This window comes from Pogoniulus pusillus, chromosome 18 (genome assembly GCF_015220805.1).
Source record: "Pogoniulus pusillus isolate bPogPus1 chromosome 18, bPogPus1.pri, whole genome shotgun sequence".
Taxonomy (NCBI): Eukaryota; Metazoa; Chordata; class Aves; order Piciformes; family Lybiidae; genus Pogoniulus; species Pogoniulus pusillus.
In genome coordinates, this window is record NC_087281.1 from 15,318,182 (window position 1) to 15,335,971 (window position 17,790).

The window sequence follows — 17,790 nt, forward strand, 5'->3', positions numbered from 1 at the left end:
GCAGTGTGACTTTGCTTGCCCTGCCATGGACCTATAGTGTAGCTGTAGATAACTGCCAAGGTGGGGAAGAGAAGAGGTTTGACTTGTCTGGAGTTCCTCTGACCAGACTTGCACTCACAGCACAACAAGGCATGGAAGGCAAATGTCAGCTGCCTTAGCTTCTGGGTGAATAGGGCAAATAATTACAGAGCTATATAAGCCAATCTTTAAACTCCAGGTGTGTCATCTGAAGAGATTACCATTTGCCCAGCATGCATGTTCTCCACCAGCTTCTCTTGACCTCTCTCCTAGCAATGAACTAGGTGCAGGCAGACCTTGAGTTTCAAGTGAGCTTGAGCTACTGTTGCTCACTTCCAACTCTGGTGGGCTGAGGGAGGCACCTACAAACGGTTTTGCTGACTAAATGCATCTCCTCTGCTTACCTTATCCTTTCACCTTAAACTCTTCTTCTATCTGGGTCCCATTGTAAATACTGAATGAAACACTTAATACTCTTGAGCAGGGATGGAGGGTTAAATCACATGAAAGATTAAGAGTACCTGAGTAGAATATACGCTTATCTAAGGGTCCTGAGTCTAAAACTAAAGTTCCTAAATGCCTCTAGGCAGCTGACCATGCTTGGTGCCAAGTCTTGCTAGGCAGCTGCGCATGTGATTTGCCAATCCCTGCTGCTACCCAGAGCTGCTGCTGTCTGGGCAGCTTGGCACCTGCTTGTTTAAGACCAGGACACCAGTCTCAAGTTGTGGGGATCTTGTTGTGGGAAGAAAGTGACATATGAAATACTCTGCAAAACCCTGCAAACCTGAGGCACGTGTCTGATCTGCTGAAGGCAGTGGGATTCATGCTCAGCCTGCTCCTCCAGACACAGTTTCTCGCTTCTCCCTTTGTCAGTCCTCTAGGCAATTTCTGAGGTAGCAGCTGGTGCAGCCACCAGAGCACATACTTGAGGTGCTGGCAGAAGAGTGAGGCCTGTGAAAGCAAGACCCATACACTAGAAGCATGGGAAGTCTGGCATACAACAATATTCAGTTTGTACATCCCAGAAAAAAAATAAACCCAGTAAATAAAACTGTCTGCTTTTTTGGGCTTAAGTGCCTGGAGACTGAGTCCACGCAGTGTGAGTTAATAACATTTGTTTTCCATTTCTTTGTCGTTCATGCTGATTTTCTCTATCTTATATGACTTTCTTAATCTTCATAGGCTTCAGTTATGATCTTTTTTTAAGCCTTGATATATCCATGCTATTTTTAGTCTTGGAGCCTATTTATTATGGTATCTTCAAGATAAAGTCTTCTTTAGCTAGGCTTTCAGCCAAAACTGTGCAAGACTTGCCTCTTATACTTTGGTTACTGCAACATCCTTTCTCTGGTTGTGAGATGCATACATGTTTTCCCTGCAGATATTTATTCATAGGGCTGCTGCAAAAGTTTTTCTCCTTGCTTGCCATTCTGTCATTCCTTTCCACTGTACATCCTTATCTCAGTAGAAGTATTCAGCCCAATTTATACAAGCACATTTATATTGTGGCTGATGGTATTACTCTATACGTGCAGATGGACTCATTTGCACACACACAGCAAGTGGAGTGATTTTGTTGTGGCCCATGTTCCTGCAGGAAGGAGCACAGCCAGAGGCTGCTCTGACATCTGCAACTGCCATACATCCCTCAGGGCCCTCTGCAAATGAGCTGCAGGCCACTGAATTGCTGGCAGAAGCTTTATGTTCCCTGTAGTATTTTTCTTGGTGTCCCAGGGATCCATCCCTGTTGCATCAGGGATATGCTCCACTCCCATGATGGACAAGAGAATGAGGAGCCCTGCGGAAAGGTGACTGCAGGTTGCCAGAGTAGACCTACCACCCTTAGAGCAAACTCCTTCCACTCACAACCTAATTGCTGTGGGCTCCAAGCTGCCTGAGTAGGAGGTTGTCAAGGGGAAGCTCTAGGCCAAAGAATCTGATTTTCATTAGTACAGTCCATGATGGGCCACTCAGAAACCATTTACACACTTAGGTGGGCCACAGCCCCTTCTTCACTGGTAGACTGATTGCCATTCTTCTTCACCAGCTCTCCTGCCAAGATGTTGTGTAAGTTATCTGTTGGCTTATTTTAAGGAACAGTATGGCACTGATCTGCAGTTTTTCTAAGGCACATGCTATACATATAGAAATACTGTAAAAACTGCTCTCATCAAGCACAGACTGAGTTTCTCCTAATTTTAAACACTTGAACACAGGTTCTTGTATTTGCTTTCAAAGCCTTCCAAGTCTATCTCCATTCTCTTCATGACAAAATACAAGGTAAAACATCTTCAAGGAGGTGTCCCATAGCACCCTGCATTTCTGTTGTATTCCTCCAACTTTAAGCTCTCCATCACACTGCCTCTCACTTTTGGGAGAAGCTCCCTGCAAACATTTGCTTCCAAAATGTCATTATACCCACTCACAGCCAAGCTGACATCAGCAGGGATGTGACTGATAAAAGAGGAATGAGTAGCTTTGGAACAGGGTAAGATGCAAGACAGGCCTTTCAAACCCAAATCATGTCAAACTAAACAATTGCTTTGCTTAGATGTGATAACTCAGTCTCTTTGGCAGGGAAATCATGGTAGGTCTCACCTACTGGACTTCAGTAAAGCCAGTGATTAGAAGACAAACCATAGAAGATGAGGGTCAATAGACAAATTGCAAAGGGGAAAAGATCTGACTGAAGAGAGGAAGTTCTGGCAAGTTGTGCTGGAGGAGGTCTAGGCTGGATGTTAGAAGGAATTTCTTGACAGAGAGAGTGATTGGCATTGGAATGAGCTGCCCAGGGAGGTGGTGGAGGCACCGTCCCTGGAGGTGTTGAAGAAAAGCCTGGCTGAGGCACTTAGTGCCATGGTCTAGTTGATTGGACAGGACTGGGTGCTAGGTTGGACTGGATGATCTTGGAGGTCTCTTCCAACCTGGTTGATTCTATGATTCTAAGATAAATACCACTGGGAAAATGCTGTGCTGGAATGAGGGAGTTTCACAAACGCCAGTCTTAGGACCGTCAATATTTTTATTGACAGTTAAGATCTTAAAACAAACAGGAGTGCTGTGAAATATGACTGATCTGTGATGAAATCTGCCAACAGCAGAATGCTGGGGAGTGTTGCTGGTACCCACAAAGTCATGGATACCAGAGGCAGAGATCCCTGAAAAATTAAATTATAGTAATAATGTAGTAAAAATACAATGGAAAAGAGAAGAAAATGATGCATTATAAAAAAGGCACTGGAGAAATTTCATCTGGAATTCCAGTTAGCTCTATTTAAAAAAAAGTCAAACTGAAACAGGTGCTGTCAAGAAGTATCCAGGAAAATTAGAGGGAAAGGACAGCCTTTCCTGTAAGACTGGTAACAATTTCAGCAAAGCAAAGGATCAGTGAGCTTAGAATTGCTCTCTGTAAACATCATGGGGGGGTAGGAGGGAAAAAACCCAAACTATTCAGCTTGAAGGACAGTCTGAACCTCAAATACCTGAGCCATCAACAGAGTCTGAAATTAGGAACAATCCTAGTTACCAGACATATAATGAAACAGGCTTCCTACAGAGGAATACCACAGCAAATGTTGCAGACTTTTGGTACAAGGTATATTTAGTTTCCAAAAACCTTGCACCACATGGCTGCATGCATCAACTCAGGACAGGCCTGGGCTCCAAGGGATAAATTCCCATCTCTATCTCTGCTCCTGCCCTCAGAGCAGCTGCTGGTGGTGGCCTAGGAAGATGTTCCTGAAGTCTGGTCTTACACAAGCAGGTGTCTCACCAGTTGCACAGACTGAGAGACAAATCTTTGAACCTCTGACTCCCAGCCCTCAAGGAAGGTTGCTCTCCTTTCTCACAGTGCTGTGCAAAATACAAAATCCTCCTCTATTTCTCCATCTGCCCTGGGCATTGCTTAATACTTGCCAGTTTTCCAGAGGCACTCTGTTTTGATCTTAGGCAGTAGTTAAACAGCTCATTTCTCCAGCCCAGGTGCTCCCTCTGCCAAGGCAACGTGAAACAAGCAGGCTCCATGTCAGTCAGCTTGCAGAGCCTCTGGGTGGAATTTCTGACTCTTCATTGCTTTCTGACTCTGCCCTGGGGCTTCAGTGCACCATGCTCTCAGCTGTGGCAGCACAAGTGTCTGTAGGGACCTACCAGAGCAAGCACCAGGTCTGGCCAAGATGTGCACCAGAGATTCCCAGGAAGGTGCACATGGCTCCTAGGGAGAGGACAGGGAGGAAGGGTAGATGTGCAGCTACAGTTGATTATTTGTGGTATGGCTATGTGTTCATAGTAGGGCAGCCACTTTCCTCACTGGGGGAAAGAAACAAAAAGTTTAACATGACCTTTTCTGGACTCAACTACTTTAAACAGAGTATGTTGATCATGGTAGATAGGCAGATGCTAAAACACATCACAGAAGCACTCTTTCATAGTTATGAACTCCAAAGTCTGGTTCCTGGAAGAAGGGGCAGAGGAGAAGGTGGCTTATGAGTTCTGCCAATTGCACCCACACATCTGGAGCACCCAAATCTTCCAGAGGCATTGCTTATTTCCTGGGGACTGGCTTTCTACATGTGCTCATTAAAATGCACACTTTGGCTTCCACTGCTTTGACATGCAGCTGTACAACACCCCTCCAAACTTGAGGCTGACTGCCAGGAAAATGTCTTTTGTCACTTTGGTCCTGCTAGCCATGCCAGCCTTATGAACCAACTACTTTCTTTTCTTCAGCATGGTACTGGCTTTGCTGTAACTGAAACTTCCAGATCGTCCTTGAAGCTATCCACTCTCTGCTTTCCCTCTTCCTTGCTGGCAGTGTCTTTCCATGGCTAAAGAAGGGCAGTGAGTACCAGCTGAGTGTCCCCTCACTCATCCAAGAAAGCATCATCTTCTGGGAAAGTAAAAGCTGACTTTTATGGATGTTAGTCTTTTCTCTCTAGTAAGGAGTGATACGATGAGAGGAAATGGCCTCAGCTTGCACCAGGGCACATTTAGATTGGATATTAGAAGAAAATTCTTTACTGAAAGGGGTTTCAAATACTGGAAAAGACTGCCCAGGGAGGTAGTTGAATCACTACCCATGAAGCTGTTTGTTTAAAGAGGAATAGATATGGTGTTAAGGTCAATGTTTTGGTTTCAGACTTGGTAGAGTTAGGTAATGGTTGGACTTGGTCTTAAAGGTATTTACCAACAAAAATGATTCTACAATTCTGTCATCCTGTGGTTTTCCTTTGCACATGTTGGCACAAAGTAAATGTGCTGAACTTGTCTGTCTAGCAGCTTACATAGTTGTAAGCTCTGCTGGCACTGAGGAGTACCATGGGTTTTGAGAGGGTTTCTGTTCACATTTCATAGGAAGTGTTAGCAGGGAGCACACTGTGAGCAAGCTCCTGGAAGGCAGGGGCTGTATTTGAATTTTTCTGCTAGCACAGCACAATCCTGGCCTGAGCCCAGGGCTACTCAAAACCATCCAGTGCCTATAGTGATTCTAGCATTCAGAGGTAAATTGTCTTAGGCAGAGAGGACACACAGTTGTCCCAGTAGATAGTTCAGGGGTTCACCTTTACAGCACAGATCCAGCACTCAGGGAGAAATGTTACTGGATTTCCCCCTCCTTTATATGTTGGCCCTCATGTCCCAGTCTGGCTGACCTTTCACTAGAGTAAAACCTCTGAGGGCTATTTTCATCCTAGTGAAAATCGTCATAGCTTCAGGGTTGGCATCACAGGAGGTGCTTATCTCAGGAGAGCTGTCCCAGCACAACCTTCCTCCTGAGCGTACCTCTGGGCTAGAAATAACAGGATCTGTTGTACATGCCGGCCGCTGCTACCTGTGGCTGTCACCCTTACCAGAGGAACCCTGAGCCAATCGTTTAGGATTTCCCCTTTCCCTTCCTTAAAAGTGGACCAAAACAATTACCAACATTTTTCCTTCAGGCAATGTTTCTGCCATCCTGCTCCTTCACTGCAGCTGGACTCCTCCCAGGGAAGGAGTGCAGCTCGTCTGTGGTCGAGAAAGAGGGAGGTGCCTGCAGAAAGCAATGTATCAGTCTAAAATCTAAACTTCCTCGCACTTTGAGGGATTGCTCAGGATGACTATGCTCCTGCCACCATTTAGGTTCTTCACTTAGACACCTAAATTGTGGTGGGGGTAAATCCACACCCCTCTGTTTCTGAGGCATGATGTTTCACAAGTAGAAGCGTTGTAATTACCCTGCTTGTTGTGCCAGCCACTGTGTGTTAGGTAGGATGTTAGATAATGTATGTCCTCCCTCCCACAGTCTGGCAGAGGTCTTTCCCCCGGGAGAAAGAAATGATGACTTTCATCTTGCTAAGCTAGATATTAGAGATAGATGCTGGGGAGAGTCCAGCAGAGGGCTACAAGGATGATGAGGGGACTGGGGGGCATGGCTTATGAGGAGAGGCTGAGTGACCTGGGACTTTTTAGTCTGGAAAAGAGAAGACTTAGGGAGGATTTGATAAATGTTTATAAATATCTGAGAGCTGGCCAGGAGAGAGGGACAGGCTCTGCTCACTTGCTCCCTGGGATAGGACAAGGAGCAATGGGTATAAGTTGCAGCACAAGAGGTTCAGCCTCAACACAAAGGGGAAACTTCTTTACTGTAAGGGTCACAGAGCACTGGAACAGGCTCCCCAGAGAGGTTGTGGGGTCTCCTTCTCTGGAGACTTTCAGGACCTGTCATGATGTGTTCCTCTGTGATCTGTGTTAGCTAATATTGCCCTGCTCTGGCAGGGGGGTTGGACTCGATGATCTCCTTGGCTCCCTTCCAGCCCCTAACATCCTGTGAGCCTGTGATATTCAACATTACTTAGCATAAAGGATGCATATTTTCATATCCATTAGTGATCAATAGATGGCCTACAACATCGAGGGACTGGATTTTGTTATGTAATGGTTGTTGAAATGGCTAACGTTTGTAATCAATACCCGGAGGGTCTGCCTCAGAAAATATTTATGTTGCATGATCAACAGCAACAGTAGTCCAAGCCAACTTGACAAAAAGGACAGTTAATCCCAAAGAGCCAAGTAACTGGAATTTGTCCTTCTCTGGGGGACATCACTCAGCTATGTGCGTATAACTGTGCAGTGCTTTTTTGTTTGTTTGTCTTCTTGGTTTGGGGTTTTAGGTAAGAACAACTTCCACAGTTCCACAGGAAAAAACATGTAATTTACAGACATGGAATATATGCAGCTGTCCTTGTTTCCTCCTTGCTTAATTTCACCTTCTGCTGATGAATTTAGGTGAAAAGCTTTTTCCAAATGCCAAGTTGGGATAAACCACAGTGAGGTGCACCAGATCATAGAATCTCAGAATCAGCCAGGTTGGAAGAGAACTCCAAAATCATCCTGTCCAACCTATCACCCAACTCTGTCCCATCAAGTAGACTGTGGCACTAAGTGCCTCATCCAAGGTTTTCTTGAACACCTCCAGGGATGGTGACTCCACCACCTCCCTGGGCAGCCCATTCCAATGCCAATCACTCTCTCTGGCAACAACTTCCTCCTAACGTCCAGCCTAGACCTCCCCTGGCATAACTTGAGACTGTGTCCCCTTGTTCTGCTGCTGGTTGCCTGGCAGAAGAGACCAACCCCCACCTGGCTACAACCTCCCTTCAGGTGGTTGTTGACAGCAACAGATGAAGTGGAATAACTGAGAGGAGTCTAACAAATGACTGATACGGGCATAGGACAGATACTGAAATACATAAACCTTGTAATATTTTACAAAAACAGGTGAAGGAATGTAATGGTTGGGGATTTCCCCCCTGCCCCCTAGCCCTGGGATATTCACCAGACTAGCTCAGACAGCTGGAATTTAAGGCTGAAGCCATATTTTACAGTGTAGCACACATTTACAAGCATATATGCACAATATAGTCAGATATTTACAACTAAATACAATTATATACAAGTTAAAAGTAATACAAATTCAAAACCCCTCTTGAACAGCAGAACTACCCAGGAGGGCTCTGAACTGACTCCCCTCCTTCTTCCCACCCCCTCCTTTATCTCAGAAGGCTGGTGGGGGTCAGTCTCTTCTGCCAGGCAACCAGCAACAGAACAAGGGGACAGTGTCAAGTTGTGCTAGGGGAGGTATAGGGTGGATGTTAGGAGGAAGTTCTTGACAGAGAGAGTGATTGGAATGGGCTGCCCAGGGAGGTGGTGGAGTCACCGTCCCTGGAGGTGTTGAAGAAAATCCTGGCTGAGGCACTTAGTGCCATGGTCTAGTTGATTGTACAGGTCTGGGTGCTAGGTTGGACTGGCTGATCTTGGAGGTCTCTTCCAACCTGGTTGATTCTATGATTTATGTTGCCAAGAGTGAGAAGAACACTCAAATCACATTAGTAGTCCCTATATTATGCTGCCTCTGTACTCAAAACCAGCTTAATTTCTCTTGGAGTTGATGTTTTGGTTTCTGTAGGCTTAGAAAAGCCACCACACAGCATAGCAGCTAGAAGAGCTCAGATAAGCCTCACCACGGGGGGAGAGCCCTTTCTGAGTGTGGGGCTAGGATGCCCCCAAGGTTTCCATTCATAGGTAACCTAGCATGCCCTTCGTAAGGCCACCTGAGCAGTGACAGAAACGAAAGCATGGGACTGAGAAGTGGTGTAGCAGGGAGGGATTAGTGCTGCTGTGCCCTACGTCTGCAAGTTTCCACTGCTTACGTGCTTGGCGGGAGCAAGTTCCTCCTGCCTGGCATGTGGCTGCCTCAGCCCTAGGCTGTGCACTGCCTAGCCTGTGCCTCAGCCCTACTCACATTCACACACACTACGCAATGCCTTCATGCAGATATATTTGTCAAGCTAAAAAAAGTTCTGGTTAACTGTTTTGTTGTCTGTGAGGCCTGGCTGCACTCTCTAGGAGGGAAAAAGAGGCCACCTGGAGCTGTAAAAATCTCATGAGGCTGCAAAATAAGGAGTGTGGCATGCTAGTGGGAAGTTGGACACTTAAGTGAAGTGGCAGAATTCCTGTAGCAATACAGAAATTACTCATTTTTTATCCTATAGTCCCTCCTCTAACCATTGAAAAAACCCACCCACACCCACACAATAACCCCAAGAAACCCAACAAAACAAACCAAAAAAACCCCAAACAACTTTTTGCACATTTCCTGGAATATATGAATTTACTGGAAGTGCACTTTACGCTCTTGTTATGAAAGGGATTCCAGCACAGTGGGACACATTAATTCTTGGAATAACTTTCAATGAAATCAAGTTACAACTGGACTGGCTTTGGCATAACAAGTCCTCAGGATATTGGTTGCTGCTGCTGCTGCTGTCAGGTTTTCGTAGGCGATCTGGATATACTAGTTTTCCTAGCATAATAATTGCAGTAAGAATTGCAATGTTTTGTAACCAAACTAGTTTATACTGGCAAAAGCCCTACTTTGAATGATAGAGAGGTGACTTACGCTGCTGAATTTCTTCCAGTTCTCGCTTGGGAATTGCTATTTTAGTATAAAATGTCTTTATGCTCTCTGCTCAATAGGTGGTGGTGATAACTTCTTGTGATGGTTTCGGTGTTACCTCCCCCCACCCCCACCCACTTTGGAAAATCACCCAGACTCAGCAGCTCTGGATATTGAATGAAGCTTTAGATTTACAGCTTAGCACAATATACAAGCAGATATTTACAATATATACAGCTATAGACAGAAATAGACAAGTTTAAAAGGTAACACAGAAACACAACAGCCCTCACAGAAACCTGAGTCCCCAGGAGGGGCTGCCAACCACCCTTCCACCTCCTTTCCGCCCCTCTACCTTATCCCAGACTTTGCCTTATATTCAAGGTGAGTTTGGAGAATTGGCCAGGGGGATTAGAAGCAGAAAGATTAGTTAGACAGCAGGTTAGGGAGAAAAGTGCAGGCAGCCAGAGCCAGAGTGCAGCTGTGTTATCTATGTTTATGTTCTTGTTTTTACAAACCTCAGCAAGCCTATGAGTGAAGTAGACATCACCACTGTTTCCTTTTCACAGCCTATAGTCTAACTCTTCTCACCAAAATATTCCAGCTAGCTTCAAACTAGCACATGAGTGCTTGCTCCTGAAAGTGCAGGTGTGTTCACAGACCTTATTCAGGACCTTCATTACAGGCTGTGTGCATTTTTACATGTATTTTATACTGCAGTTCTCAGGTTGTGCACTGTGCAAATGCTCTTTGCCTTCAGGCTCTGGGGAGAATGGGTTGAAAATCTGCATGGCTGATTGTAGAATGTAAAATTAACGTTTGAAAGGGGAGAGTAGAAGAGTGAAGGTTAAGTGTGGTGTTTCTCCTTGGAGTCACTCAGGTTCTTTGTGAGCTGCAGTGCTGCAGGAGCAACCTAGTGTCAGGGGAACACAGGAATTTGTTCACATCAGAGAGATGATTTCTCTGCCAAGCTGGCAGCAGCTATAGCTAAAGCCTTAACAGGGAAGCACTTTCATAGTCCTTTAGCTAGGAGGGTGTCCTCCCCTGGTGACTGATAGAATAGTGGCCTTCACCCTTTGATCTCTTCCATCTTCTTTCTGCCATAATTTTTGGCTTTTTTTTTTGTTTGTAATTTTCGAACTACAGTGATTCTTCACAGTGATATTTACAAGCTCTCCAAATGTTTCTTCTTTATTCAGTAGTTACCAAGACACTCTGTGCCTGAAGATCTGCACATAGCAAGGACAGAATTCACAAGGTGAGACAAACAAGTATTGTGTAACACTCAGTATTCCAGCACAGCAAAGATAAGGTTTCCTTCAGTCCTCAAGAAGTTTCCCACAGCCATTCTGAGGGTCATTTCCACAGGCTGCTCTAAATTAGGGTAGGGTGTCCCTGCCCACTGCAGGGGGATTGGAACTAGATGATCCTTGTTGTCCCTTCCAACCCCGACTGATTCTACGATTCTATGATTCTAATTATGGGAGAATCTGGAGGAAGTTTGTTTGAAGCTTTAATCCTGCATCAAGTCTCTGTGGGTCATGGGCCTAATATCTAATAAGCTCTCTATCAGTTAGCTGATCCACTATGTTTCATCCACCACGTGAAGGGAAAGGTTCCACTCCCCCTCTCTATCTAACTTAACTTTAGTGTGGCACAGCCCAAGATAATAATTAGAAGTGATGCTGATGGCCAGCCTAATGATAGTGGCTGCAATTTTGCAAGTGATCCTGATCTATGATTCTATGATGTTGGAGGATGTGTTCCCCAGTCATGTTGGAAAACAGCAAAGAAAATCCCGATTTTCAAGTGTGAAGGGGCCTTCAGCAAGCTTAGCATTGGAATTATTTGCTAGTGTGGGGCCCCTCAATGTTGTCTCTGTATTGAGAGATACAAGCACTAATGAGCTGAGAACAGATAGCCATGGCCCTGTCAATTTAGAAATACACCAAAGCAAGTACTGCCTTTTAAATTCTATTTCAAATTCCCTGCACACAGGCTAAAATTTCACTGTCATAGGTATTTATGGGATGGTTAAGCTACAATAATTTATGTTTTGAAGGACACCGTCTACTTGTACATGAGACATTGCTGTCATATATCCAGTCTAATCCACTTCTTACACTGCCAGGAGCACAAGGCAAATGTCTATGACAACCAACCAGTCCCTTCAAAACACTGAAGTTTTTCCAACCCCTACCATTCTGTGATTCTGTGATTATCGTGCTTCCCTGTGTTCCTCACGGTAGTCACTGTCTCTTCCTTCCTCTTTGTGTTGAAACAGAGCTTGTTGAAGGACCTGGTCATCTGGCACTCTCTAAACATGGCCAAGGTCAATCTGTTTTCTCCACTGTACTGTTTGTACAGCTGTGGGTAATCACACAGGCTCTGAAATCTCGGCATTCCTTTTGCTCTCTGGCTGCTTTATGATCATTGTCCCCTGCAGGCATCTGCACTGAAAGCACTTTGATTTCTGGGGAATAGACATGTTCTTCCACGACTTCAACTTGTACAGGTGTATATGTAATGTATTTTTAATAACAGAGGCTCAAAAGAGCTTACAGGGAAACAGCATTGATGTTGATGACTTCCATATGGGATGTATTCTTGTCATGGAAACAAAGAAAAGATTCCACACGTTCTGATATATTCTTAGACCTTAGAGACATGCACATCATGTCTGGGTATTCTCAAAAGCCTCCTGCTTCAAGCTTAATCTGTGTTGTGTATTACCCTTGCATAGCCTATAGTAAAGTAGGCTTTAGAAACCATCAATAAAGGCATTTAGCATTCAAAGGGCATTAAGATTAGTGATTTCAGTTATCACAGTTTTCTAAGAGAGTATTGAGTCTCTGAGATTTGTTGATATAAACAGATTTGCCTAGAGGACAGGAAAATAGAAGCTTCATGCTGATTTTTAAAAAGTGAGGTTATAAATGCCTATCAAGCCTTTATTTGCTTGCTGGGGGGTTAGAGCTATAAATGTTTGGTCTGTAATGAGAAGAGTTTTATTCTGATTTCTGTTATCCAGATTGGGGCAGGTCATGCAGTACAGCCATTGGAGAGCAGGGCCACAATTTTGGAGACAGGCAGGTAACAACCTATGACGTGGTCACAGCATTGGCTTGTGTATGGTAGCTTCAGCAAGAAGGTTTCCAGTCTTACCATCTGTGCTAGTTTGAAGCTAGCTGGGATATTTTAGAGCCTCCTCCAAGGACTGACGGATGTATTCTTTTACATGTTTTTAGTCTGTATCATGATTGTTGTATTGATATCTCAAGCAAAGTATGAAGATTTGAAACAATCTGCAGAGTCCTAGTGATTACTATCTGTAAACCAACCTGGGCTACAAGCTTTCATAGAATCATAAAATTAACCAGGTTGAAAGATACCTCCAAGATCGTCCAGTCCCACCTATTTTTGTGCTATGCTTCTTAAAATGTGATGCTACACCAACTGATTATAAAAATCCTGTGCTATTCTGGTCATTAGTTTTTATGCTATGTTAATCATAAAATTATGTTTAAAAAGAAAGCTTTAATTGTAACTACAACTTAGTGCCATCATCATTCTGTCCAGCAACCCTGTAGTGTTAGATGGCAAAGCCCCTTTCATGTAAAATGTCTCCTGGCCCAGCTGAGAATAAATCATTTGGAAGAAGTGCCATACAAGTATCTGAGGCAGGTATAGTTAGTTTTGCAGCAAGTGAATCAGACTTACTCTGATGTCAACACACCAAATAGCTCATTCTCCAAACTAATAAAAGAAGACAGATGGCTCTTCAGCTCTGCATTGTGGAGGGGCTCAATCACAATAAAACCAATGTCTGACAAAGTCAAAGGAGGTCCTTGAGATCAGAGCTATCAGCAACGTGCATGCTTGGGGGGCACTTGGTAATGTCTTTTTTTCCCCTCCTCCCCATAATCAGGGTAGCCTCTCCATAGGCACCAGTGGGTAATGTTACTGTTGCAGAAGCCAGAGTGGGGTTTGCACTGCAGCCTGTAGGAGTGATGGGTATTTAGTTTGTTCCCTTATCCTGCAGAACAGGGGAAACTTCTTGTTGAGGTTTGGAGCTCGTCACTGGGAGTGGTTAGTAAGAGGTGTGCATGATAGTTTATGTGAAAAAGGTTCCCCTAACCTGTCATTTCTTGTGTGGGTGTGTTTTGCCCTGGAGCAACCTTAACTGCTTTTTTAACAGAACATTTTGGTGGGAATTGTTAGGAAAGCATTTCTCTAACTACCTGAGCCTCATTGTGTTTTTTTTCCCTACCTATACTGCAGTATAGAATGTTCTATACACTGGGAATTCTCAAGACCTGATAGTCATCTCTGTGGCACCCAATTTAAATATAATTACTCCTGATTTCCATTGGCATGAATGAGGGTTTTCCACATATAATATTCTCCCTCTCTCAGATACAGGCACAAACACCATTCTTACAGAGCATTAACTCCAGATGAATCAAACTCTTCTGCTAAAAGCCATTACCTCCAAACTGCAGCACTGAAGAGGGCCAAGAGGGTGAAGGAGAATATATTTGTGTGACAGTTTGGGAGTTACACTCCCCGCCCCCAATTAAGAAAATCACCCAGACTCACTTAGCTGAGCTGGAAATTAGAATGAAGCTTTGTATTTACAGCTAAGCACAATATACAAGCAGATATTTACAATATATACAGCTATAAACAGAAATATACAAGTAAAAAAGGTAATACAGAAACACAACAGCCCTCACAGAAACCAGAGTCCCCAGGAGGGGCTCCCAACCACCCTTCCACCTCCTTTCCACTCCTCTACCTTATCTCAGTCTTTGCCTTACATTCAAGGTGAGTTTGCAGAATCGGTCAGGGGAGTTAGAAAGCAGAAAGATTAATTAGCAAGTTAGGGAGAAAAGTGCAGGCAGCCAGAGCCAGAGAGCAACTCTGTTATCTGTGTTTATATTCTTGTTTTTATACCTCTCAGCAAGCCTATGAGTGCAATAGACATCACCACTGTTTCCCATTCACTGCCTATAATCTAATTCTTCTCACCAAAATATTCCAGCTAGCTTCAAACTAGCTCAGTTTGGCACTGCTTATCCAGGGCTATTGAAGGCCATAGGTATTGCACAGTGTGTGAGACTCATCAATGTTGGTAGTGTTCATATGAGACAGGTGCAAAAGAAAAACCCCAAAACAAACCCCTTTTTTGCTTTTTTTTAAATTCTACTGTTATGTGACTGGATTTAGCATTTCTGATGAGAATTGCACTTTTAAGCTCCCTCATTTTTGTGGCTTCCACAGCTGAAGGAAACGTTTTGGGGTTGCTTTGTTTGCAGCTCTTACTCCATTAGTATCTTTTCCTAAGATACTACAACAAATTATAACTTTAGTCTGTACCTTTTCTTTGTCCTGCCATCCTGGCAGAAAAGCCCAGCATTTCACTGAAGGTCCCAAACTGAAGCAGCTATAAATATAAAGGTTTATATTGCTTCAGTTACAATTTGCAAAGGGTTCAGACGCAGAGAGGGGCATGGGAGAGGTGCAGGAGAAATGTTGGTCTCTCCACTTAGTTTCAACTGCATTAAGGGTGTTGGTGATGATGTAGATGCAGAATAAAGATATTCTCACCTTGAATTCCTCCAAAGCAGTCTTTCATGTGGTTGTCTCAGTATGAAATAGCCAACATATCCACCCAGACATAAGTCAGGCACTAACTGTTCATGTTTAGAAACAAACTTTCCCCATGGGTATGTTATTCATAGCCAGCCACTTGCTAGATTTCCTTTGGAAGACATAAACTAAACATTAGAAATAAAGATAATATAAAGGCAATGCATTAGTTGGATCTGCAACTGGATGTTGCAGCACAGGTGTAGGCTCTTTCTGACCTTCTCATTTTTATTTACTCATTTACAGGATGGCTAAACCAATGTGAATTCCCCAATCCACTCAAAAACTGGACTGTGTTGCATTCGCACTTGGGAGGATGCTGACACTTCCAAGAGAAAGTCCAAATTCGACCAGCTGAAAAATATTTGCAGCTTTCAAACATTATTCCAGGAAAAGAGGAAATCATCCGCCTGATCCATCCTGCCAAAAGACTATTGGCATCTCTGTTTCCTGAGAAGCATAACAGGTTGTTGTTATAACAGCTAGAGACCAGCTGACCTCCTGCTTCCTTTCATCAACCAGCTGCAAAACTCTGTCAGGTAACAGTCTCAAACTGAACATCTGACCCCAGTTTACACAATTCCCCTGTGACCATTTTGTAAACTGTTTGTCACTTCACTCAGTTGTCTGTTGAAAGCATCCACAGTTATATTGGGCAATGTGAATGTTTAAGTATGACAGATAGCTTTATGCTTGAGCCCTCCATCTCCAAGGCAACCTCATAATGTTGCTGTAGGAGTCCATCATGCCGTGCAATAAAAAATGAAAGGATATTCAAAGATAATTCCAGCTTTAACTATCTACAGTGCTATTGCTTTAGCAGAGACTTTAGGAAGTATTTCTAGGCTGTTTTTTTAAACATGGGAGGACATCACAAAACTAGTATCATTCTGGCTTCATTCTAATTTCCAGCTTGGCTGAGTCTAGTCTGGGTGATTTTCACTAGAGTATGGGGGCAGGTAACACCCAAGCCATCACACAACCAACCAAAACAAAGCAGAAAATAGTTATGTTTGCAAGAGAGATGTTATAGGTTAGAGTGGATCCCTCCCCCAATAACTTATTGTAAATCTTCCCCAGAGAGAGCATTCACTACAACTCAGGATCTGAAAAGTCAGAAAATGAAATTGTATTTTTACAGTTAAACTAAATATAAACTAAAATAAACTATTACAGAATATAGCAACCTTAGGGGAGGTGAGGATGGAGAAAAGCAACAGCAAAGCAGTAAAGCAGCAGCCTAAGCAAGGAACAGGGAGTAGATATCAGGGAGTGCAGCAAAGCTGCAAGGGGCAGATACAAGCTGTGCTTCCAGATACAAAGTTTTCAATGCTCCAATGGAATTATATTAACTTATCCATTGTTGCCATTTTATGGCCTATCGAGGGCACATTCACCTCTTCACTCAGAGACTCCAGTACTTTCCCACTTTACAGTCAGTGTCTAAGTTTCTCTGTTCTTAATTTTTGTTATGTCTGAGCTAGAAATCTAGCTCAAACAGCCACAAGAGATTTGTACACCTTCCAAAACAAAAGACTGTGTTTAAATGTGTGCAGTAGCAGCACTGACACAAATAATTCCATGTTCTGATTTTGCTATAGAGAGAGCACAAAGCTCCTGTGCAGCTGGTAGGGCAGCAGTCGAGCTGTTGCACAACTCATTATGCAGATGAGGCCTGAGGAAGTTCTGTTGGGATCCTTTTTGTACTCTGTTTTTCAAATGTGATAAACATCTGTTTTCCTAGATTAGGAAATTGATCAGAGGCATTATGTTAATGCTTCTGTAGAACTATGAATGCTGCACAGCAGTCACATGTTCTAGACATTTGGAAATACTGGGTTTCAGGAACTCTTGGTTGGCTGCCTAGAGACTGTGTAAAGCTCATTCTCAAAGGTTTACTCCACTACTGTCTGACTTAAATGATTTATTGTCATCGTGGATCTGCTGATAAATTAACTAGGTAGTCAAGTTTGCTAATAGATGTATTCATTTATTTGCTAAACACAAACTCTTGAGACAGAGATGGTGCTGCTGTTTTGTGAGACCTTCCAAAGGCTGGGCTCTGTTAACACTGGATTCTGAGGCATCTACATCTCACAGCTGGGCTTATCTGGTTTCTAGTAAGGTGCAAGTTCCACCCAAATTCTTTTTCCCTACTCAGGATGTTTATAATCATTCCTTGAGGCTCTTTGCCTCTGTCAAATCAGACTGACCAATTGACCATCGGATTAAAAAATTATTAAGGGTGGGGAGGAAAGACAGACACACATGCACACCCACACACAAAGGCTGTGAGCACTCCACCTTTGTGCTCATATGGGTTTTGTTTCCTTAGGAATCCAGCTACTAAAACAGGCGACAGCTGTGACAAAGAAATCTAGCAACAAGACTGATGATTTGCAAGCCTTTTGTTTTGGGTTTTTTTAACACTCATTCCTTTTGGAAACACGTTGGAGGAACACATCAGTATGCATATGTAGGGGGGAAAAAAAGGCACGAATAATCCAGCAAAGCAAGCAGGGTTTTTTTTTTTTTGTAGGTCATAAGAACTGAAGTGTCATCAAGTGCCTTCTGTACTGGGAGATAACTAGTGTGCTCAATCCTGTGATGTTTCCTATGAAGACTACGTACACTAGCAGAGGAAATGCTATTTTTATCAGCTCTGGCAAAATATAGGATGCAAATAAACTCGT

General features: G+C 43.5%; 1 protein-coding gene across 2 annotated transcripts in view; it reads left to right on the plus strand.

Moving 5' to 3' along the window:
- LOC135183488 (uncharacterized) overlaps positions 1-17,790 on the plus strand; it is a 33,726-nt gene extending 15,936 nt beyond the window's left edge. The window contains exons 1-3 of one of the 2 annotated variants that reach the window (XR_010305578.1): positions 10,623-10,703; positions 15,344-15,636; positions 17,637-17,790. The gene's annotated coding sequence lies outside the window, so the exon portion shown is untranslated. Of the gene's footprint in view, positions 1-10,622; positions 10,704-15,343; positions 15,637-17,636 lie in introns of those variants that run through there. The other variant, XR_010305577.1, reaches the window with a different exon arrangement.